The sequence below is a fragment of the Podarcis pityusensis genome, assembly GCF_964106645.2.
Source record: "Podarcis pityusensis genome assembly, chromosome: 7".
NCBI classification, from domain to species: domain Eukaryota; kingdom Metazoa; phylum Chordata; class Lepidosauria; order Squamata; family Lacertidae; genus Podarcis; species Podarcis pityusensis.
Window position 1 is genome coordinate 50,297,742 of NC_138031.1, and position 26,322 is coordinate 50,324,063.

Consider the following 26,322-nt stretch of genomic DNA (forward strand, 5'->3'; position numbering starts at 1 on the left):
GAAGTTGAGTGAGAAATAGTAACGGGGTCTACTGAAATGGGTTTCCTGCCACTACCTTTCCTCAGTTTGAGCCAAACAGGCATATTGTCTCACCCACCACTCCTGTTATCAGTTGTAGATCCCCTGGACTCTTAGAAAGTCCAGGAAGGGATCTTTTCACGCTTTTACTGATTGGCCATGGTGGGCAACTTTTGTACTTTCTTCAGGACACTGTTCTGGAGAGGGAGAAATTAATTTGCCTAATCTATGCTGTCACAACTATTGGTTCCAACTTCTGAGTTCAATGAATGTTGCCCACCAGTTCAATGGGAGAAGGGAGCCCTACTTAAATGATAATAGATGGCCCATTGGGAAGCATCCAGTTTCTCCTTGTGGTGCAGGAAGGCTTGGCCAAATAGGAATGACTAGAACTGAGCTGAAGACTCAGGCGTATTGTGGCAGGACAGTCAAGCCAACCTCACAGGAATTGCAAGTTGTCACACAGCTCTTCTCATTACTAGGATAGTTGTTGTTATGGTTCAAGTTATTATTTTGTTTTATTTTATTTAAGGTTTTATTAATTGGGAAAAGAAGGGGATACCAATATTTGAAGAATGGGCAGTTATAAACAAGGCAGGACATTAATAGTAGAATTAAAATATAAGCATATATGTATGTATATATACACATACACATATACAATATATGCATATAAAAGATCACATACAGATCGTTACAATAAAAAGATCACAGCACCAGCCCTTTCCTTAAATGTAAGTGGTCCTAATAGAGAATAAATTCCAAAGGGCTGATTGAGCAAGCTGCTGATTCTGTAGGTTCACCCTATATGTATTTAAAAACAGTCATAAAAACAGGAAGAATAAAATTAAAAGATAATAAAATAAGAATCATGATGATAATAGAAATCTTAAAAAGAATGAATGGTGTAAAATATATTCCATAGGGCAATATAAGGGTCATATTTCTACTATTTATACCCAATATTCATAAATGTTGCAAAAAAACCAACCCTTATATTTAGTGGAACTGTGCCAGCCATGAGATTGTTTGAACATATAAATCACAAATGGCTCCCAAGCAGACGTAAAGTCAGATGAGCTGAAGATGTGCAGGCAGGCGCTGTGTAAGACCTTCCTATGTAAATATTTGGTCACCATATTCGGAGCCAGGGAGGAAATTGCCTGCAGACAAATTGGGCCCATCTGGAGGTTTTGCCTACCCCATAATAATAGTCACAACTTGTTGGCAGATAAGGCATTGGGTTGGATCCTTAGTCTAGGATCTCCTGGAGGGACTGCCCCTATTTGATGTATGTCATAGGGAGATCCTTAACTCAGGATCAACCCTGTAAAATAATCAAGCAGCAGTCTGATTGATTCAGGATACATACCAAATGCTTTCACTAAAGCCTACTTACATCTTTAATCAGAGGTGCCAGTTTCTCCAAAGGATTGGGGAGTGGGGACGCAATGTTGCATGACATCCTCGGAACAATGAGAGGGCCCAGCCCTCTCAAAAATAAATATATGTTTGGGGGCCCAAAACTGCCTCGGCCCCTAGCAGTCGGCACCTGTCACTGTAATAAATAAAGTTGTGGTCTATTCAAACCCAATATGTTTGTCTTGTAGGTTTGTTGTCTCTTCCCATGCTTTGGGCCTCACCGGCCACAGGTTCCCTGCACAAAGATGTGGCCTATTTAATTCCAGTATGGGGTCCATTTCTTTCTTAAAAAGCGTGTTCTCCTTCATGGAGAGCACGTGTTGCGATGGGGTCTGACAGGCCACCCCTCTGTTGCTGGGTGGGATCGTATAGATGGCCATAGCAGTGATTGGGCTGTTTGAGTTACTGGGGAAATTTTGATGTTGCCAATTTGTGGGGTGGACCAAGGATTTTATATACAGAGCACGCAGCATTGAGCGTTCTCTTTCGCTGCGTGCACCAGGTCCATTTCTTTCTTACAATCAGCAACACTTCATTATTGCTATTGCATAATATGCATTGTTCTTGTCAGACAGTTGGAAAAACTGAACGGAATATGCAGGAAATGTAAAGGCCTAAGATTACTATTGTTGGTTTCATGAATATATTCATTTATCCCTACTTTTGAGTGCCCCAGTGAGAAATGGCATTGTTGAATACAATGCAGTGATTAGTGTGAACACTAAACCTAGTTGTGTAATAAACTGAGTATTATTTATATAAATTGTGACATTTTAAAAGAAGAGATTAAACTTCAATTTTCCCTTCGAAAGTAATGTAGAAACCTTAAAACTCAGTCTTAATGGAGGGGTTTTCTTTAGTACTTGTTTCACAGGAGAAAGCTGCTGCTAATGCTATTACCAAGAGCAATAGTATCAAGACTTCACCTTCCATCAACACATTGCATAATTAACTTATGGAATTCATTGCCACAAAATGTGGCAAGCAGCACTAGCTTAAATGTCTTTATAAATAATCCATATAGGTGATTTATTATTTATAATATAATGGCTTTAAAAAAGGATAAGATAAATTCATGGAGGACAGACATATCAATGGCTGTTGGCCATGATGTAGCAGAATACTGAACAATTTGCGACCCGATTACCAGATGCTAGGATCAAGCAATATCTGATGGCTACTGCCATCATATCACACTTGTGGGCATCTGTCTGGTCTCCATTTGAGACAAAATGGTAGCCTAGGTCTGATCAAGCAAAACAATTATTATTTTTATGGAGTATTATTTTCCATTTGTGAATAGTATCACCACACTCAAAGTCACCAATGACCTTGGCTTATCTTCCGTTTTGCTTTTATTGTTAATCAGCATTAGCTTGTCTACATCATGTCGTGTTTTCTTGAGGGAGTGGAAAAAACTCCTGTAAGATTGTCTCCGTCTGAACAGCTAACAACTTTTCCATACCTCACTTGTGCAGTGTAACTTTCCCCCAGATTAGACTTTAATTAGATTTTGACCTGTTTTCAGGAGGTAATTTAATTATTGTTTGATTTTATAGTAATGTTATATATCTGATGTTAGCCGCCCTGAGCCTGGCGAGGGCGGGATATAAATAAAAGCTTATTATTATTATTAGCTGCTCACAGCACTTCCCTGGCTCATCCCTTTGACCTTGTCATTTACTTCTGATTTTCCACTACCCTGGTTTCCATAAAGAACAAATTACTTGGGGTTTTTTTGTCTTTGAGTCATTCCAGGCTTCTTCAGTTTCGTCACCTGCTTAGCTGCAGTGTTAGGTGCTTTGCTAGACTGTAGTATTTCCTATAACGCCAACATGAGTGTAGCCAAGGGGGATGGGGGGCAGCTGCCCCCCCTAAATCAAGTAAATAAATAAAAATACTTCACTGAGGTTCTGCCTCACTCAACCTAAAGCCTGCCTCCTCCCCCCCCCCCCAAAAACCAAACCCTGGCTACACCCATGAATGCCAACAGGGAAACCTCCAGTAACCATGCCTTGCAGAGTAATCCCATGGTGCTGGTAGCACAGGTAGCGGCTAAGCCAGAGTTAATGCTGGTACAGCAATTACTAGCCTAAAGTTCAACAATTTGTACATGAGGCAAGAGAGAGACTGACCAGTCCTTTTACAGAGCCCTCCAGCCCTTCCCAAGATCCCACTAGAACCCTGAGAGGAAGAAGCTCCATGAGGTGCCAGGAAGGGGAATTGCCTCCACTGGCCATGGTGGCATCTGTCCCATCCCTCAATCCAACTCCTGTTTCAAGGCTTCACTGGAATCCTAAGATAGGACACCTGTGTGGGTTTTGAGAAAACAAGTGTTTACACTTTCCACTTCGTTGTGAACCTTGGCAGTTTGGAGAAAGTGTCTTTTTTCATAATTACCCACTAATGTACTCTGGGTTCTATGCAAATGAGAAAAGAGTGGTGTCATCCTATTCCTTGTTAGAAGATGCATCTGTCACTTGACTGAGTCTTGTATACCATGATTGGCTACAGAGTTATCAAGAATCCTATTTTCTGTTTTGGCTATGAAGAGAGATGGAGGGGTGGGTGTCTGTCTGTGACTGCCTATGGTCTCCAGTGACAGTGTTTATCCTTACGTCACCACTTTTGCAGGCATGATATTATGCCATTGCTTCAGATGGGAGCAAGTGATGAGAGGGTTCAAATTATTATTATTATTTTATTTATTGGATTTATATACCGCCCTTTATCTGCAGGTCTCAGGATGGTTAGCTTTCATTCTTCCCTTGCCATATCACCATTCATATCACTTTTGGCCCTACTCCTAACAGGGAGTAAGCACAAGTGAATTCAGTAGGACTTAACTTCTAGTAGATATGGTTAGGAATTAACTGTAAGACTGCAATCTTATGCACACCTACTTGGGTTGGAAGCAACTTCCATTGAAGTCAGTGAGGATTATTTCTTAGACATGTATAGGATGGAACTGGAGAGATTGATACACTGGGAGGGACTGCTTGGTTATATTAGTATTATTTACTTATTCTGGCATCTCCAGTCTATCCATTGTATCTTTCTGTTATGGGTTTTTAAAGGGGTGTGGGTGTGGCTGTGTTATACTAAACTTTGTCTAATGAGGCAACCTATATCTTAGGCACTATTAATGGTAACAGTTTGTTTTAATAACAAGTGTTTAAAAAAACCTTTATTTTATATGGTATCTGATGGATCGTGTAAATTGTAGCATGTTTTTATCGTTTTTTCTAGGGACTAGTTGTTAAATCTAAACAGTTTCCTCTGTGAACTAATTATCTGGTATAAGCAGCTGCCTTCAGTAATCTGGGTAAGTAGAAGCAGAGAGTGAGTTGTAGTAGTAATAGCAATGACAATAATATATAAGTAGCTAGATGTTCAGACGGCTATGTGCTTAACTAACCAACAGAAGGGCATAATTTTTAAAATAACTGATTAAAGATGCTGCCACATTAACTGCTTAACACTTAACTGCATTCACATAATAGAGATGTAACTTTAAAAAATGCTCTGAGCATCTCTCCAAAGACAACTAATGTATGTTTTCAGCTCACTTGGGATGCCTTTTATGAGATATAAACAAATTGGCACCATAAGGAGCTGAGTTTTATTGCTATCTCTCTGCTAACAATATCTTATTCCTCAGAGTTTCCCATGCACCTTGAGACCAACATGAATTCAAATCCAATTAAGACAACTTTCAGTTTGCTGGTCTAAACAAATGAATGAAATCTCTAACTGTCCCCCAGTGGGTGTAAGGCTCCCCTCCAGTCCACTCCATAGGCTGTGCCTACTGGCCCACCCATGATTATATATTGTTTTATTTCTAGTAATATAAGTAAAGCCCTGCACCACATGCTATGGAAGAAGTTACTGTTCCACACACAGCAGCACACTCGTTGTAGAGAATTCTGATGCAGCATTAAATTTCAATAATCTCTCATCACTCTTTTTGTTTCCAGGTTTGGCCATGTGAAGCATCCAAGCAATTTTTTCAATCCTTCTTGAAAAAGAAAGGTATACATAGTTTATAGCTGGCCACTTTTTTCCATACTTCTTTGATATATAAGATTATACCAAATATCCTGGGTTTTCAAAATACAGTGGTACCTCTGGTTAAGTACTTAATTCGTTCCGGAGGTCCGTTCTTAACCTGAAACTGTTCTTAACCTGAAGCACCACTTTAGCTAATGGGGCCTCCTGCTGCCGCCGCGCCGCCGAAGCACGATTTCTGTTCTCATCCTGAAGCAAAGTTCTTAACCCAAGGTACTATTTCTGGGTTAGCGGAGTCTGTAACCTGAAGCGTATGTAACCCGAGGTACCACTGTATTATGCTTCCAGACATGTATAGATTATGGAATTGGTGTTACTATTAGGAAGAACTTCCTGACAGTAAGAGCTGTTCGACAGTGGAATTTGCTGCCAAGGAGTGTGGTGGAGTCTCCTTCTTTGGAGGTCTTTAAGCAGAGGCTTGACAACCATATGTCAGGAGTGCTCTGATGGTGTTTCCTGCTTGGCAGGGGGTTGGACTCAATGGCCCTTGTGGTCTCTTCCAACTCTATGATTCTATTCTATGATTCCTGCAAATTTGTTGCTGTTCCCACATGACATCGTCAACAACAGAATGCTAGCCTGTATTTCCCCCCATTTAATCCATATTTACCCTTCCTATGGAATATCTGATAAGTAGGTTTTTTTTAAAATGTTGCCAAAGACTCGCTTGCAATATCCGAAGTTGCTTGCAACATTGAGTCCACATCTGGAAGAACTCATTGTTTCTCAACAGTTCAATTGGTACAGCAATTAAAGAGGCTACTTAGGAAGTCTGTAGAATCTCTTCCTTTTGAAGAGTCGGAGCCGGGCTATACTTAAGCCTCTGTCTGGGATGTTAGGTAATGGGCATCATATTCAAGGGGAAGACACTGGATGCCTTCCAGTTCTCGTTTCTTCTGTATACTTCTGTGATTCTTCTCACAAAAAGAGTTAGGAAGTCATGAACTTTCCTTTAATCTTCACAGTATTCTGTCACATTGAAAGAAAGAACAGAAGCTCAGTGATTTAGGTTGCAATCCAATGCACAATCCAATGTAAACTCCATTGAACACAGCGGACTCACGTGTTAAGTCAGAAGCTATAATCTAGGTGTTGGATTATTGCAATCAATGCTGTTTCCATCCTGCTACACTTCAGCTTCTGCTAAAACCTATGTTATTTCACTATCTGCTAAGGCCAAACTTGTGTAATTAATTTCAATGTATTTCAATGGAAGCAAAACAGCGAAAATAATGTAACTATTTAAATAACATTTGTGGACTAAAAATGATTGTGAATATCGCCCATGTTCTCTTACGTGTTTCCATTCCTGACCTGACCTCAGATAACCATGAAAATTGCAGGAATTTCCACTCCTGTTTCCATTTCTGATTAAATTTCTCAACATCCCTAGTTGTTGGTCTCTCCTGCATGCTTTCCTAGATTCAAATGGTACTGGATAATTGTGAAAGCTTACTATGGGAGAGGGCCAGACATATTGTTTCTATATCTTAAGAACTGGCTAGCAAATTTTTAGTAAAAAGGAAGACACAACCGTCTTCAGCAGCCATCAAAGTTATTCAGTCTTACTCATTGAGAATTTTTTGGGAAAAGAAAAGAAATGAAGGGTTTTAAATCAGGATTGCATGCTCCAAAGCCAAAACATTTTAATGCCAACTATAGAATCACTTATTCCACTGTCCAATATCTCCTCAGCTAACGCCCAGCTTTATATACAGACAAATGTTATCCAGGAAAAAAGGGAAGGCATTTTAACATGGGGTTATTTTTCTCACTTGTGATGAGAATGTCAGAGATTCTGCAGTTGTTGAATTTAATAACAAATGTCACAAGTATTACTTGTTCATGCATTATATTTTATTGTATTGCTGATAGTGTCCTGAATGTTTGGATACTTAAAACCAAAGAGGTTAGATCTGAACAACTCTATTAAACAAAGTGTATATAGATGATTATGAAGATGCCTAGTAAATGGTAAATATACATTGTTCCAACTTATTTCAGTGGTGGAGTTTCTGTATGAAAAATAATCAAAAATATAAAATCACCATTGTCATCTTCTTTGTATGCCACCATTCCATGGTTAAAACCATGCTCAAGGTGACTTACAACATGAAAAGATTTGCAAAATTACAAACATAACAAAAGTCATCATAACCAGTAAATAAAACATATCAAAAAGAACACAACCAAATTGAACAATTTCCACATAAATCATAATAACATCTAAAGATAATACATTAATATTGGTGGCAGCAACAAAAATCCTAAACTGTACCCCAGCCCAAGGGTCTGTTAAGCAGCCTCAGCTTTTGTAGCTGGAGTCAGCCAGGGCCCTGCCCTCCCAGGCCAGGTGGTAAAAGGCCAGCAAGGCAGGGAGCGGGTCTTCCAGGACTCATAGCCAAGATGGTCTCCAATGTAAAATTCAATGTTGGATCATGGATCTCTCAAAAACTCTTAGGATTCTCACACAATTAGAGTTCCTATTTTAGGAGAATGTAGCAGCAAGAGTTAAGGCAGTCACTATTTCACAGCACAAACCTCTTTACAAGTATACACAAAAGTAAAAATGGGAGAGAAATTCAATTTATTTCATGCTTTCTGAAACCCAAACAGCCATTCTTTGAAATTCACAATTCTCCAGATTGTGTAATGCAGTTCCCCAGCCAAATCATTTGTAAAAAATTCACAAACTGGGGTTAAAGTGTACATAAAAACACATACAATGGTGAAAATAACAAAAAATGCATCGTATTAGGGAAAATTGCTTGCAAAAATGTGTATATTAAGTAAAATTGCCTATAAATATGTGTCTATTAGGAGAAATTTGCACTAATATGCTGAAGAATTTTCATTAGGACTTTTTTTAAAAAAGCAAACTGACGTGGAAATGTGAAAAACTGAAATTAAGATTAGAAAAATGAGAAACAGAGAGAAACCAAAATGGTCAGAGTGATCCCTCATTACTCAGAATTACTCTAAGCCCCATAGAGTTTTATGAGCCTTACTCTCAGGTAACTGTGTAGAGGACTGCAGCCCTAATGCCCCAGTGCAAAAGATTTGAAATATCAAGAATGCTTAAGTAGTAAGATTGCTAGATTCTATAAAGAAGAATGATTCTGTGTCCCACTATTTTTCAGAAGAAAATATATTGGTTGATGTTGCTCTTCCTTACATAGTGTTGCAGAGGTAAAGGAAGTTGTACCTGCTGAACACTTCTCAACTCAGTTTATAATGCCTACCCTTTATTCTATTAGGATGATCTAATGCTGTCCCTACATAACAAGTGCACAAACTTTAATACTGCTGGAGTTATGGGTTTTAAACTAATATTGCATGCAGATACTTGGACATAATTATATTCAGCGTTGGCAAGAATGGGAAGATAGCACTATGAACAAATTTTGTAATGTAATAGAAAAGGGTAAATAAGAAGAAAATACTTCAGCTACTAAATCCCAACTCTTGATGAAGCATTTATAAATACTGGAGAAAGAGTACATACCTGTGTCTAACTCTACACATTAGAGGATATGGGTTTCCTTATGGAAACCCTACTCAAGTATTCAGTACCAATGAGCGTGAAACACATTCCCCCAGAATGCAGATAAATTGAAAGGTGAGATTGAATGGGATCATGTCTGGATAACTATTCTGCTGTCCCACATTTATTTATTTAAAATATTTATGCCCCGCTTTATAGCCTGAAGAGGTTCTCAAAGTGGTTTAGAAAAGATTTGCACAACACAGTTGCATTTAAGCATAGCAGTAGGGGGGAAAATGACATTGTGTCATATGGTGTCAGGATAATTCAGGCAGAATTTCCTGTCCTCCTCTGTCTCCCTTTGGCCACAGCCAGCTAAGCAACAGCTGTTCTGAAGCAAAGGATTGGAGCTGAGCAGCTAAACACACTCAGTTCACCACCCATACTTGCCACAGATTGTACTCCCCTGAGTTGGCACCTGTGAGGACACTGCCTATCCCCATACCCAAAATGCCATTGCATACACACACACTCAACCCTGGCTGTGTCGGCATCAGCTAGAAGGGGACCTATATATGTACGATTGTATGTGCTCCCTTCATGATTTCTGTCCCCGTAGAGGGTTACCAATGCACAGGATCCATATATGTACATGCCCCTTTCAGACTGACACCAATCATGCATCAGCTGCAGCAGGGACTTGGCCAGTGTACACACTGGAGCCTATAGGACACAGCTAGCCTGTACATTTTAGATAGGGTAGCTCTATATTTTAGGGACAAGCCCATGATTATACCCATGGATTAAGCATGAGATCACACACTTTTGATTTTTACTTGTTTTCCTGCTGTTTGGCAAATGTGATTTTGAACTAACTTTCAGATCGCCATAGGCTTCATATCTTTTAAGAAGCCATACTCCAGTCTATCCTTTTTATAGTGTGAAACCCATGTAGAGTAGCAAGCCATCTGCATGCTGATTGAACCTGAAAGAAACCCATTTTGCAGATGTGCCATTTGAATGTCTTACTGGCATTGTAACTTTTTTTTAACTTCTGGTAATTGCTTTAGAAGAACAAAGCTCTTTGTTTAAGGGGAGCTCAGGGAGATCATAATTGCCATAAGGTACAAGACTGTTTCCAAGTATTTCTGAATTGCTTTTCTTTCTACATTAAATATTTAACGTCTAATCTTTGGCCAAACTGTAGAAACCCACTAAGGTCCATGGGTGATGACATCAGGAAGAGAATGGAGACCTGCCAGTTAAATGCTCTGTGTAATTTTCACTATATAACCACCACTTGAAAAGTATCTGGCTGAATTTGAAATAATATGCAAGAATACAGAAGCATGTAGTCACTGAAAAGTGGACCATAAGCAATTGGTTTCACACATTTGTGAAAAATTGAAGATTCACAAATTGTTTTGTTTTTTTTTTTAAATACAAACAGCTTTTTCACTTCCCAAACATTGTGAAACAAATGTTTATCTTCCTCTTCCTCTGTAAAAAAATTTTTTTTAAAAAAAAGGATTGAAACAATAATCTTTATTTACAGCAACGTGCAATGTGACTTGGAACTTAAAATTATTATTATTTAATATTGGTTTTTTGCACAAAATTTCCAACATAACAACTTCATAATATCATAACAAATCTTTGGCTATCACAGCCTAAGACTTCCCTCAACCCCTTCTAATGGTTTTCTAAATTCTTCTCTATTTTTGCATTTTATTCTTCCTCTGTAAAATCTTGACCCCTTATGGGTTTTTAATTGAAAGACTTATCATTCTTAGCACTTTTTGTCAGGACTGATGCCAGTACTGACTTTATCTGTGGGTATCCAGCAGTGAGATGGTAACCCAGTACTCCAAGAGGGAATTGTTTTAATGCAAGCACTGACTGAATTATTTGCTAGATCAGCTAAAGGGCACCTGTTTCTCAGTCATGTGCTCTGATACTCTTTTGCCTTTGCTAAGAGAGCAGTTTCATACCAGGCAGAGTGGACTATTTATTTTTTGTTGAAGGATAAGAGAGTGTGAATATAAACACACATAGGGTACAATTCATCCAAAACTAAACTTCCAAAACCCATTGATAGAACAGTGGACGTCCTTACCTTTTGCACTGAAAATAGTATGACAACAGTGCATAATTGTGACTAGATCATTCCATTCTACCCAGTGCTACTTTTCTAGAAAAAGAGGTGCTGGAACTCACCATGAACACCTTCCTCGTTCCTTTAGCATGGCAATGGCACCCATCTGAGAGGTGCCAGCACTGAGTTCTGGTGAGTTCTGGCTGAAAAACAATTGACAGTGCGGATGCTATACATGTGGGATGGCAACTGACAGCTTGCAGGCCAGATCCAACCTGAACAACATATGAAGATATTCATATGCTATAGATCAAGCCATATCTGCTAAGAATTTTCATATTATATTTTAAAATAAAAAATATTAGCACAAAATTCTGACCAATGCATTGTACGTTATAGTACTACCTTTTGTGACAGACGATCCACAAATCAAGCACTGGTGACCATGCGTTCCAGTAATTATTTGAAATGCCAAATTTATTTGCAAATGGGATTATCTTTTCAATAGTTTGAAACTCTGCTTTCTCAGTCAATTCTCCTCCTTAGCACTCATCCAAATTTGACTCTAATGTTCTTCATGAGATAGGACAGAGTTTGCAAGGCTATATATGTAATATGACACCTTTCGCTATATCAGAGTTTGAATTTTGATTAGAAAATTCTGTGATTAGTTTCTCAGTACAAGAAAGTTGCTTAAAAATAAAAAATAAAAAATTTGATAGTTGTGTGGAGGGGTTCTTGCAACCCAATAATTGCAAAACATTATTTATCCAATTTATGGTGGAATAGTTTGGAATACTGTATATATTAAGTAGCAGTAAGCAAACCATGTGCCTATTGATCTTTGAAGTAATGGAAGGGGAATGTCAGGAATGACTATCAGTGATAGATGAAAGCTAGGAGAGAATAAGGCAAGCCAGGCTGATGGACAGGAAGCCAACATCTGCTAAAAGGCATAATGGCACCCGACTTCACTTTCAACTTGACTTCCATGGCAGCTCTGGCTCCTGCTTATTTCAGAAATAAAATTAAAGGTATTTCAGTCACTGTACCCATTAAATTTCAATAGATGGTCTTAGTTCAGCCTTAGAAAGTTGCAGTGAGCACATGCAGAGAGAGTCTTGTCTAAACTTTTGTTAATAATATTTTTTAACAAAATAAATATAAAAATTTGATCCATTTTATAATGCTCCTTTTATTTAGTGCTGACAGTTATTTGCAGATAAGAAACTGAAAAGGCACTCCTTTGCTCTAAGAGAGACATGGGGAACCTCTCGCCTGCCAGACATTGTTGTACTATAACTACCATCATCCCTGACTCCATGCCATGCTTGCTGGGGCTGATGGGAGTTGAAGTCCAGCAACATCTGGAGGGCCACAGGTTGCCAACCCTTCATCTTACAGGAAGCTGGCATGGGCTGGCATCCCCCAAAATCTATTAATTCTGCTAATAAACAAAAAAATGACATTAATACCTGCCAAGGCAAAACAGTAAGGCAGTTTGTAGTAACACTGGTATTTAGGGTGTGTGTGGTGGTTTGTTTGTTTTTTAAGATGCTAGTGTCAGTCTCAGTATAGTGCCTGCCACTATACCATCCCTAATGGCTGGGAGCAAGAACGTGTGTTGTGATTTTAGCCAGTTTTTATATGATATATTTTTAAGTTGGCATTTTCTTCTGCTGGTGATGCTGATTATGGTGGTGATTTACTTCTTTTCTATGGCTTGTCCTAAGTCGCAGGGACTGTTTGGTATTGAAATGGAAATAAATAAAAGATGAAGTATTCCATACAGGACTAGTCAAGCACTACAGTGCTTCATGTGATTTTGTTACGATTAACTAAGTACACTGATGTTCATGAAATGCAGTGGCGTCGCTATGGGGGATGGGGAGAGGTGCACCCTGGGTTCCATGTCTGTGGGAGTGACAAGAAGTCACTCTGCGGGGTCTCGCGGCAGCACGAGCAGCCATCGTGCCACCACAGCCACATGTGGAGGATCCTCCGTTCGCGGCTGCAGCCATGAGCAGAAGATCCCAGCGCTGGTGGCAAACCGTTAAGCACAGCGCATGTGCGGCATCGCATGCATGGGCTGTACGTAGCAACGCCGCACATACGCTGTATAGCGGTTTTCCGCTGGTGCTGCTCCAGAGGCATACGGACGGTGCCAGGATCCTCTGCTCGCGGCTGTAGTGGCGATGGAGGGATCCCGGCACCCTCCGTACGGCTCTGGAGCGGTGCTGGCGGAAAACCGCTATACAGCTCATGTGCGGCATCGCTATGTACAGCGCATGTGTCCTATGTAACGACGCCCACCCAGGGTGTCACAACGCCTTCCTTCACCCCTGATGAAATGTTCACCATGGTGACGATTGGATTACTGACTTTACAAACATTCTTTGGTGAAAAGTTTTTTTAAAAATTTTACACATTTGCTTTTTTATCCAGTCATCTTACATTTCCCTATAAAATACTCATTTTAAGGCTGCAGTCCTACTATACACTTATTTCCCTATAAAATATTCAGTTTAAGGCTGCAATCCTATATACACTTACCTGGAATAAGTCTCAATGAACTTCATGGGTTTACCTCTGAGCAGATGCATAAAAGGCTGCACTGTTAGTGTAGAATTATAGAAAACCTTTTATTCAGTTTGCTATTGCTAGCTGTACCTAAAGCTATTTTAATTTTTAGGAGAACCTTAGAGTGAAGAGTTAAGAAAACTAAAGAAATACATTTGGCACTGTCAAAAATCCCTGAATTGTCCCTCTAATATCCCTGTGCTCTGCCAAACATTTAATCAAGTTTAATCAAAACTCACTGGTCTAATACAAAAACTTAATATTAGGTATGTCACCTGAGCTATGATCTACACAGGCTCAGGATTAAGAAAAATTGACGCTCCATGCAAAACGACAAGGCAAATGCAGTTCTGTGTGGGCAAAAAGTTTGTGTTAAATCCCAGGGTGAATATATGTGGCAGAGAGAGGAGGTATTGGATTATTGCTGGAATAGTTTTAGGTTTTAGTGAAATAAAATGAGACCCAGCGGCTGCCAGCAACAGTAACCAGGAATCTACAGTATGCTCTGTGGGTTCTTGCTTAGGCCTTGATTTTCATCCAGAACTATAGCATTTGCTGCTTCTGCCAGATGTTCGGGCTTGGGCCAACAATCCCATATAGGCTCACAGGAAAAACAAACCTTTATCCCTATGCATAACTATGAGACTCTGGCACAGTGCTCTATAGAGCTGTAAGTTATCCCATGGCTGCTGAAGGGTACTACAATTTTTTTAAAAAAATAACCATTTTCCTAAGCTTTTAAACCTGTATTCTTACCCAGTAAACAAAGGAGGAAATTTTGTTTCTTAAAATGTGGTTTTAAATGGGACTGTTAAACTACAGGAAAGCCAGGACTCTGGTCAGCAGCCTGAAACGCAGTGGATATGCATTCAATACATAACCATGGGTGTAGCCAGGATTTTTGTTGGGGGGGGCAGAACCGACATGATTGGTCAGTTAGTTAAGTATTTCTATTGTTTTACTTGATCGGCGGGGGGGGAGGCAGCTGCCCCTCCCTGCCCTCCCTGGCTACGCCCATGTACATAACCTCTGCAGGCCAAACAATTGTCCCTTGCCTTTTCACATACAATCTGGGGGGAATTGCAGGACCTGTGTTGGCTTTGGAGTCTGAAGTTCCTTTCCAATTTTCCAGTTCAGTCCCTTGGTGCTAAACAGCTGGCTTCCCCATGTTCTTATGAGTGCAGGGGAATACTGGGGAAAGATGGTGTAAATATTATTTTATTATCTTTGTTTAAAAGGGTAGCAGGGTGGGAAGCTGCCCTTCAGTATCAGGGCAGCATACAGGGCAGCATAGAGCAAAAATATCAGCATCAAAATAAAATCACAGTTAAAATGAAACACAAAGGAAAGCAGCAGCTCATAATTCTGCAGGAAAATGTCAGCAGAATAGATTAAGCAATTATATACCAGCTCACGTTAGCTGCTGGAATGCCTGGGCAAATAATCATGTCTTTGCCTGGCACCAGAATGACATCACACTTGGCATCAGGCAAGCCTTCTTGGGCCCAGCATTCCACAAATAAAGAGCCATGTCTGAGAAGCCCCTTTCTCTGGCTGTCATCCCCACTTCAACTATATGGGGCATCCAGAGGAAAGCTTTAAATGACAGACACAGGATGCTTTCAGGCCACTGCTGTTTTCCGATGGGAATCAATCATATTCAAGAGAATTTAGGTTGATTTGGAGCTCTTGTGCAACAAATCCACTCCACACCCATATCCCCAAATCAGACTTTTTGCAATAAGGAAAGTGACAGAGAAATGCACTGGAAAGTGTGGGATAACAATTGCTTGATGTGGTGTTGTATAGCCTCCCTGCAAACAAATCAGAATGAATGCTCAATAAACAGCTGCTGTCATCTAACAACCCCACAAACTTTGTACAAACAAATCAGGATGAGTATTCAATTCAGGAAGTGATCACAGTGTTTGGGCAAGTTTAGGTGATAGAAGTCAGTCCTTTAAGTATTCAGGTGCTAAGTCATTTAGGAATATATGGGTAAGCATCAGCACTTTGAAGTGTGCCTGGAAATCGGCAGTAGCCATTTAAGGACTGGTAAGCAATGGTGGCAATTGGGACGCGGGTGGTGCTGTGGGCTAAACCACAGAGCCTAGGACTTGCCGATCAGAAGGACGGGCGGTTCGAATGCCCGCGACGGGGTGAGCTCCCATTGCTCGGTCCCTTCTCCTGCCAACCTAGCAGTTCGAAAGCACGAAGTGCAAGTAGATAAATAGGTACCACTCCAGCGGGAAGGTAAACAGTGTTTCCGTGTGCTGCTCTGGTTTGCCAGAAGCAGCTTAGTCATGCTGGCCACATGACCCGGAAGCTGTATGCTGGCTCCCTTGGCCAATAAAGTGAGATGAGCGCCGCAACCCCAGAGTTGTCTGCGACTGGACCTAATGGTCAGGGGTCCCTTTACCTTTACCTAAGCAATGGTACATCAGTCCTCTTAGGGATTTTTAAATCAGACATTGCCTATGCTCACTCATACCTATCCTTGCAACATTAAGGGCCAGAAATTTGCCTTTAGAAAATAAGAAAACATATAAAAAGGTAAAGGTAAAGGGACCCCTGATAATTAAGTCCAGTCGTGAATGACTCTGAGGTTGCGGCGCTCATCTCACTTTAAAGGCCGAGGGAGCTGGCGTTTGTCCACTTCCACAGACGGTTTTTCCGGGTCATGTGGCCAGCATGACTAAGCCACTTCTGGCAAAACCAGAGCAGCGCATGGAAATGCCGTTTACCTTCCCGCTGGACCAGTACCTATTTATCTACTTGCACTGTGTGCTTTCAAACTGCTAGGTTAGCAGGAGCTGGGACCAAACAATGGGAGCTCACCCCGTCGCGGGGATTCAAACCGCCGACCTTTCGATCGGCAAGCCCAAGCGGCACAGTGGTTTAACCCACAGCGCCACCCGCGTCCATATATATGCACTTTAAATGGAATACCTGCAACCCTTATTGGCTTGAAGACAAAGAAGGAATAACAAAGAAAAACATGGGTTTTATTGTTCAACATCTGGAAGTGTGTGAGCCCCGCAGCCCCTTGAGTGTTTACAGAGTGATGATGAACAAATTTACATCTACCGGAATCAAGGGATATTGCAGCAGGATATCACGACTAGAGGAAACTTGCACTCCAACTGATCTCTAGGGCATTCTTTAAAAATATTTCACTTCTAACAAGTATCACTAGAAAACAGTCGTCACTCCCATTCCCTTGCGTTGAACATGCTTGTTACACTTTTTTTCTCTGCCTATACAAAGACCACAAAAGAAAGCAGTTGGCTACATGAAGCTTGACAGAGCACCACAAGGAGAGCATATAAATCTTCTTACGTTGGCTGTGTGCCCTTGGAATTAAAGGGAAATTGTGTTTTGAATGTTTTTTCTCCCAAACACACTAGATTAACAAAGTATATTGTGCCTTCACAGCTTAATATATGCTGGAAAGTTTGGCAGTTGTTGGCATCTGAGGCAAGGCCTTGTGTTCCTAATCCTTCCTTCTTCTTAAAGTAGAAACCAGACATTATAAGGGCTTGTGCAAAAGTCTTGGGGAACTTTGTGAACACCTCTCAGGTGGCACCTCTCAGGTAGGCGCCATTGCCATTATAAGAGAACAATGGAGGCCTTCATGGTGAGTTCTGGCACCTCTTTTTCTAGAAAAATAGCACTGCCCAGCAAGGATGCCAACTTGAAAAAAATAGGGGGTATGCCCCACCCATATATCACATGACATGATGCATGCACACCATTTGAATGGCAATGCCCATCAACTTTGGGAGGGCAAGGTCCCCTCAAATATTTCATGGGAGGGCAAAGCCCCCTTGGCCCCTAGGATATTGCTCCTATGACCCACAGAAAAAGATCCCTGTCTCGGGTAAGTTATTGCGCAGGGTAGGCAAAACAACATGACCGCATTTATTTTTAAAATTTATCAGCTCACTTTTTAAAATTTATATTTAATTGCATTGCAGGGGTTGTTTATATGAAAACAACAATAGCAACAAAGAAACGAACTAAAATAAAACCAGAATGGTGGTGGGAAGGAAAGGAGGAGAGCATTCATAGGTTTTGCTTATTCTCCATTTACAGGGGTAAATCATAAATTACCTTTACATTCAACTGAGGGAAGAGTTCAGCTTGGTAAGTACAGTATCTAATTTATGTAACTTTTCAGCTCACATTTAAAAAGTTTAACAATGAGTTTTACCCATCTTGTTTTTCACTAGAGAACTATCAGGTCAAAATGGATTCTCCCTTCATCAAGCATTGTTTTATCCTCCTTCAAAGATGGCATACTTACTGGGGTTTTTGGTTGCAGTATTAATCATGCTGTTTGCTATAGTCCTCATGTATCATGTGTAGGTTACTCTCCATTTACTGCTAGTATGGTCTTGTATACTAGAGATAGGCTACTCTCCACTTACTGCTGGTATTGTAGCCATTGCTACAGTAAGTTTGTAGACCCTCCCTGACAAAATAAAAATAAAAATGTAGCTACATCACCACATCATGGTACAACAAAAAATGTCTATGATCTCCTAACATACTCTCATGTAGCATTTTTAATTTGTCTTGGCTTTCAGTTTTGTCTATCAGGCATAGTTTTTAAATATATTGCCTATACAGTGGTACCTTGGTTTACAAACTTAATCCGTTCCGGAAGTCCGTTCTTAAACCAAAGCGTTCTTAAACCAAGGTGTTCTTTCCCATAGAAAGTAATGCAAAATGGATTAATCCGTTCCAGACTTTTAAAAACAGCCCCTAAATCAGCAATTTAATATGAATTTTATTATCTAACAAGACCATTGATCCATAAAATGAAAGCAATAATCAATGTACTATACTATAAAATAAATAAATCAGTATTGTAGATGATAAAAAAACAAAAATTTAAAAATCTTCCCTGCACTGATGATAGTCATTTTTGGGATGGGGGGCTTTTATCCATTTCCGCAGTCACTCAGTAGCTGAACTGGGATCCACACAGATCCGCGCCCAGCCCCCCCTCCCGCTGCGGGAAATGCTTCCTAGAGCGCGCACCTCCCGTAGCGGCATGGGGGGGGTTGTGCGCCCACCAACCAGATGGCTGGCGGGCATGCAGCTTCCCTCCCAAGCCTCTGCGGGGATTGTTCTCCACCCTCAGCTGCATGGAGGAGAGTTGTGAGCCCACCCACTATATGGCTGGTGGGCGCGCAGCTTTCCTTCCTCACGGCTGCAGGAAACGCCATGACAACCCCCTTCTCTGCTGCCGGACAATGGAAGTGCGGGACTCAAAACGGAAGTGCACCCCCGAACGGAGTACGTTCGTATAAAAAAATACCTAACCCGGAACACTCATGAAGTGTTCCTAATCCAAAAAGTTCATTAACTAGGCTGTTCATAACCCAAGGTACCACCGTATATACCCTTTTAAGAAAAGGGTAGGAAAATCAACAATGACATAATCTTGCCTATTACTGTGATATTTTGTAGAAAATATTTGTGTATGCATGTCATATTCAGTAGATAAAATCACTTCTCTTGCAAAAGGCAATGTTCCTCATATTTCGGGAAACCAGTTTTTTTTATAGGATTGCTCTACACATTAAAAAATCAATCTTGGATGCACCGTTTTGAAAACATAGATTCAGCATTTTACAGTAAACTCCGTCCTCATCATGCTTGCAAGCTGCAGAATGTGTCCAGCCCCTTAGGTTTCTTGTACATTGCTTTCCCTTCTCAAAATTATTCTGACATTGACATTCTGTTTTATAGTTTCCTGAATGCTCATCATGTCATTTCAGAAAGGTTCCAAATATACCCCCCATTGCTCATCTCTTCATGCTCAGTGCTGTACACATGTACAAGATTTTACATTGTCCAATATTTCCTGGTCTCATCTTTTTCCCAAGTCAGGTTGTGGTACTATTGTCAGTCTTCCCTGTCCCAGCAGATGTATGCTGATGCCGTGAAACCAATAAAGTGTATAAAACTGAATTTGATTATTTTTAGTTTTAAAATTGTTCTTAACCCCATTAATCAAGACCAACTCAATTTAACGTTTACACATCTGTTCATTTTTCATTAAACAGAATAGTAATGCCTACATTTCAATTTGAATAGGTAGTGCTTGTATTAAATTCCATGCCACACATTCATCTTGAAACAATAGATAATGCAGAATACAGTAGCATCGCAATGTTGATTCAGAGAAATTAATTAAAAAAGTAAACACTGCAATATGCAGACCCATCATTTTTCAAACTGAGCAGTGTTTTATGTCTCATTGATTATCAATCGCAGAAGACAGATATTTCATTTAAATCAATTATAACTGCCTCAAAACTGTATTGTGGATTAGATTTGCAAAGAGAAACGATAAAATTGTGCGCTGAACTTTCAAGAAAAATGCTCATAATCAGTACAATTGCTGCTGCGTTTCACAAGTTCAGACATTGCCCTACTTTATCTATGGCATCACACTCATGCTTTGGCATAGGTAAGCATTCTTATACCAGCAATAATATAGTCTGATGTAGTACAATACTGTTGTGTATGCATGTATGGCTAAGAAGAGAGGCAGAAGCAGGTGCTGATCATTGAGGATAACTTAAATAACTACTAAAGAGCCAGCTGGGTTGAAACAAGCATTATGGATCTGAGATAAGATGATAATGAATATCAGTGGTTGCGGAACTGAAGTGTATCCTTGTAAGATGAGCCACCCTAGGTCCTTCATACACAACACCAGTTTAATTGCCCATTCACAGTCCCTGTCCATGTTTATAGTCAGCTGTGTCCACTGACTATAGACTCAGTTTGCTCTAGTCTCATAGACATTTTATGGGTTATACTAGCCACCATAGTCAAACATACAGAGATATTATCTACAAAATACACTGTTCAATAGCTACTCATGTAGGCTTATGTTAGTATAAGCATGTCTGCAACTTGAAAAGGCAATGTCTCTCTTTGGGATGCAGAACCTCTTCCCTTGGGATGATGGAACACCAGGAGAGGGAGCTGCAACAATTTGATGTGTCATATACTGATAACAGACCAATAAACAATCATGGCTCAAGGCTTCCCATAACAGGAGGTGGAACAAGGGAAGGATAGATCTCTGTCTAAAGCAACACAGCTGGATAAGAGCTGAGGCAGTACAATATGTTTAGGATCAAGCTGGAATATCCAGTGAGATATGATTTAGAGCATGTAACTGTAATCTTAGAAAAGGAGAGGGGTGTCATAAATGTATGAGAAACGCCATGCTAAAACTCAAATCCAGCAATGAAATCAATTTCAACATACCATAGCACCTCCTTGGAGCAAGTTAAGTAGGAAACCATGCGTGCAAACATAAAGGATTCACCATATGGATCTCATTGCAAGATCTGTATAACCAGACATTTCCATTACATGTGTTTGTTAATTTTATCCATACTAATTTCTTTCATATACGTAGATGCCTGTGCCTTTACAAATCCCAACTTGTTCCTTTTATCATTATACATATATGTTAACTTAGGCTTAAGCAGCATTGTTAGTGTCAAGTCACTCCATTATGAATCCATTACTTCTGTGCTACACCCAAATAAGTGTTTAAATCTTAGAAGAATCCCTGAAATATAGTCTCTTTGACTGTGCTTTGGCTACAATCCTAGGCACATGTACCTGGGAACACGCCCCATTGAACTCAGTGGGACTTACCTTTGAACAGATATGTATAGGATCACACTGCAACCTATAGTTTTATATCTACTTACCTAGGAGCAGATCCCATTGAACCTAACAGGACCTAGAATCATTGTAAAGTTGGAAGGGACCATGAGGGTCATCTAGTTCAATCCCCTGCAATGCAAGAATCTTTTGCCCAACGTGGGGCTTGAACCCACAACCCTGAAATTAAGAGTCTCATGTTCTACCAACTGAGATTTGCTTCTGAGTAGACATATATAGTGCTGTCCTGTAAGGCTCTAATACTAAACACACTTTCCTGCAAATGGGTTTCATTGAATTCAGTGGGACTGTTTATTTTATTTTTATGCTGCCTTCAGGGAAGTAACTGTGATTAAGTCTGTGTATTGCGTAAAACTCAATCTTTTTGCATGAAGTTCCTCTCTTCGGAAAGCATGGGAAAATGCAAATCTTTTAATGGAATAAGGATACAGAATTAAACAAAGTAAAGACCCAGAGTTAATTTTAAAAGATATTTATTTATCAAACCATTTATCAAATGGGCCATCTCATTCAGAAGACCTATGGCCTGATCTGGGGAAGTCTGAGAACTAGACATCTCCTGCTCTTCCCCTTGCCTTTTCCATGCACAGTCTTGACAATTTTGCATGCATTACAAAATGTGTGTCACTGCACATGGAAAACTGAGGCAAAGAGGAAATGACTGGCCATACACGAGAAGGAATGCATGCATATGACTCATTGGACCATGTTGCCATATGACAAGCAGATGTCCTGACATCACCCTCAATCTATATCACAACCTTGGTTTTCCATCTCTCTCACACACCCCTCTTCTGCAGTTTTTCTGGTTCCACTACAAATGGGTGGAAATTGCTGGGAAATGGATTTTGGCTAAACATGAAGAGGAACTTCAAGCCGTTTGACTGTGGAACTAACTGCTTCAGGAAGTAGCGGCATTTAAGTAGAGGTTTGTCAGGGCTGCTGCAGTTGCATCTCACATTGCAAATCCTGCACTGTGCTGATGGTTGGCTAGATTACCCGAAAAGAACCATCCATTTCTTTGATTTTATCTCCTTTGTGCTAAACTCAGTGTCAGGGAACTGACATCGGAGCTAGAGGCGGAGGGGAGGCTCTCAAATGATGCTGGAGAAGGGCCCAGCAGGGAGAGAGGCAGATGGGGAAGCAAATCAGTGCAACACCAGAGATAAAGGGGGGCAGATGGGGGAATCGGAGAGAGGGCTCCAGGACTCTTCACCGGACACCAGCGGGGAGAGCACGGGTCCTCCGCTACCCACGCCCTCCCTGCGCAGAAGGCTTCTGCGCAGGGAGAGTAGGAGGAGACTTGGCGTCAAACAACTTTTATGTTGGAAAAGGTTTAAGAAACGCCCACTGACGGATTCTGCTAGCGACTGAGGCAGCCACGAAGTGAAGGGCTGTCCAGACAGAAAGGTTTAACAAGGCAACATAGCCAGGAGAGGCGGCAACTTACGCACGAGCAACCCATACTCATTACACTCAGGCTTATAGCAAGCCAATAAAAATCTCTTTAAATGTGGATAAGTAGCAGCATGCCAAAAGTTGAATGCCATGTGTGGTAGCATATTAGAACAAGCCAAAGAGAGCTTGTACAAGTCTATTTCTATTTCTACGCAGATATGATAATGAGGAATTGCACCCTGACGTTTTGATCCTGTTCCTGCTGAAACTTCCATCTACAAGAAGTTGACTTTTTAGCTGCATATTGCTTGTAAATGCCCCCTCCAAAAAAAATATTTTTAAATTAGAAATATAATTTATGCAGCAGACTAAGACTATCTACTAATATATGTTCATGCTGAATTGGTTCCATTCCCACCTTTTTATGGTTGATTAATTCCTAATGGCTGTACTAACCCTATTTAAATGTACAGAACTTGTTTCTGACTAAACATAAACAGAGTGTTGCTATGAAGCTACCTGCATCCACTCAAATTTCTTCTTCTATAAAACTATTAAATGTACAAGTACCCTTGTCTTCCTATGCCTCTCAACACCATGGAAATGTACTAGCCATATTTGGCTATGCTGCTCACATGTAAAGGCTGCACTCGACCTAAGAAAGCTGGAACTAAGCTACGTTCTGCTCTTGCGTCCCTATGCCTGTCACTGTCCATGATTTGGTGGGCATCTGGAGTCTCCTATACCTGCTTTATTTAGAACCTTGCAAAACTGGGGTTCTAGATAACACAGGAAGCCCTCAGGAATAGAGGAGACTCCTCGGTTCAAACTTTACCGTACAACTAGTAAAGAGCAACTGGCATAGTTATTGTTTGTATAATACACATTAAGCATCATTTTTTCTCTTGGGTGTGTTCCAGTACTTCAGTCCAATTTCTCATTCAGCATTTAGCATAGTATGTCAGCACCCTCTAGTGATGCTTTGGAACAATACCTGTTGAGGCATAGAAGTAGTCATTTCAGGAATGACAAAGAGAAAGGTATGCATACCATGCTACAACTAAAATAGCTTTGAGGAATCAGCCATAAAAAGGTGGGAATGGAACCAATTCAGCATGAACATATCTTAGTCTGCTGCATTTAAAAAAAAAAAAAAAATACTAATATGCATTAGGTAAAGGTAAAGGGACCCCTGACCATTAGGTCCAGTTGTGACCGACTCGGGGGTTGCGGTGCTCATCTCGCTTTATTGACCGAGGGAGCCGGCGTACAGCTTCCGGGTCATGTGGCCAGCATGACTAAGCCGCTTCTGGCGAACCAGAGCAGCTCACGGAAACGCCGTTTACCTTCCCACTAGAGCGGTACCTATTTATCTACTTGCACTTTTACGTGCTTTTGAACTGCTAGGTGGGCAGGAGCAGGGACCGAGCAATGGGAGCTCACCCCGTCGCGGGGATTCGAACCACTGACCTTCTGATCAGCAAGTCCTAGGCTCTGTGGTTTAACCCACAGCGCCACCCACGTCCCACCCATGCATTACCCATGCTCAGTTTTTAAGACCACTAGCTGTGTCATTATTACTCATTTGTTTTATGCAGTTCAAACTTTAAACTGTTCAGTCCGATTCAATCCCTGGCATCTCCAGGTTCTAGGATCTCTTACAATAGGACTGGGAAAGGACCCGGGACCCTAAATCTTAGAACTCTAGAGTTTGAAGGGACTCAAAGCACCTTCAAGACCCAACTGCTGCACTGCAGAAACCACAAGTGCTCACTGATATCCAGAATAGACCATAGTATGCTCAGGTGTCTTCTCTTGAAGCTGTGCTTCTATTGAAAAGGCATTACATGTTCCCAGCACTTGATGTGCTGTATTTTATATAGCATCTTGACTGCTATTTCAATGCTACTAGGATTTCTATGTGGAATGCAATAGCCTAATGGGTATATGCCTGTAATATGAATGGTGCCAAATGATACAAACTGCCTTCTCCCAAACGCCAGCTATAAAGGAGCACTCATATAGCCTTTACAAGCCGCCATTCTCCTGCCCTGACAATGTTGCTGCACCATTGCAATTATCTCTTATGAACCGTTTTATGAAGCTTCAATTCCCCACCCCCTTAAAGGCTATGGGTCCCGCTCATATGAAACACGCATTTATGTTGTGTTCAGTATTCCGGGATCCAACAAGATGAAATTGGGTCTAGTCTATAATGGTAAATAATAAGTAAATATTGACTCTTTGTTTAAAAAGAGGACAGTGGGTATGGTTACCCTCTCATCTGCTATCCACTGTCTGGGGTGTTGGAGACCATTGCATAAGGTTAAAATTTAACTGAGAGTATGCTTTCCCTGACTGGCTAAATAAGCCCTTGGTGTTTAGATAAAACATTTTAAATCATATGTTCATATACCTGGGATACATGCTGTTTGCTTCAGGTGATCTTCATTTCAAACGACCTACCTCTTTGCTAATTCTTAAGTTGTTTTTGTTCCACAATGGCAGAATGCACCAGCAAAATATCTATGTTCAGCACAAGTGCTGTTGCTTATGGAACTAAATAGAATTGCTCTGACCTTGAGCTTTGTGATTACTAACAACATTCAAAATCAATAGGAGAGTGGGTAGCCGGATATTATAGCTTAGAGGAGCCAATCAATAAATCTTAAGTGAAGTCTTCATTTATCTGCTCTAAGAAACATGTTTTTGTCTAATACCAAAGTGATAAGAATACAAACATATAATGACTCCTTAGTTAAAAAATATACAGATGCATTACGCTAAAAAAACCCACCAAGATAATATTTGTAACAGTCCCAAGCAGAACTTGGCTTCCAAATAATACAACAAAATATTACATCAATAGAATAATCTTATCCTTGGTGGACACTTTGGAGTATGGTAGAATAGCTCCTATATCCCCTTGTGCTTATAGCCACAGGGTTACCCCAGCAAAAAAAATATACAAGGTTAGATGTCATTGCCCTGACAGGACTCCAGGCGTACCAGCAGGGGAACAGGACAGTGCTGGATGCATTGGAGAGAAATGGACTTTAAATTGAGACTAGACACCAGTCCTGATGGTGTAGTGTTTTGTAATGTTAGTAAGCGCTAACATTTCCAAATAACTTCCCCTATGGTATCCGTTCCCTCAACACAACCACAGTGGAGAGCAGGATTCTTGTTAATTCTGTCAATTGTGGCACAACATCTGGGCTACATGAGGGTCAGGCTTAGTGGCAGATGGAACTGTTAGGCCATAAGACAGAGAGACCAACACTAGGTGGAACCACAGCCAATGACAGGCAGAGCCTACTAAGCTACCTCATTCTTTTTCTCAATTCAGATTGAAGCGGCTTGAGGGAAATGCATAAAAACGCAGTATGAAACAAGATGATAGGTTCATGATAGATATGGATTGTGGCTAATAGCGTGGGTAAACCACATCCCAAACCTGCTTAGTTCTGCAAAGGCCAAACAGAGACTAAGTAGGAGGAAGCTGACAGACAGTGCCTCTACCCGCTAGACC

At 40.6% G+C, this 26,322-nt stretch overlaps 1 protein-coding gene across 1 annotated transcript in view; it reads left to right on the forward strand.

Annotated features, from left to right (window-relative positions):
* Window positions 1-17,774: 17,774 nt before the first annotated feature.
* GNAL (G protein subunit alpha L) overlaps window positions 17,775-26,322 on the forward strand; it is a 146,401-nt gene continuing 137,853 nt past the window's right edge. Inside the window, exon 1 of the mRNA XM_081014215.1 lies at window positions 17,775-17,813. The gene's annotated coding sequence lies outside the window, so the exon portion shown is untranslated. The remainder of the gene's footprint in view (window positions 17,814-26,322) is intronic.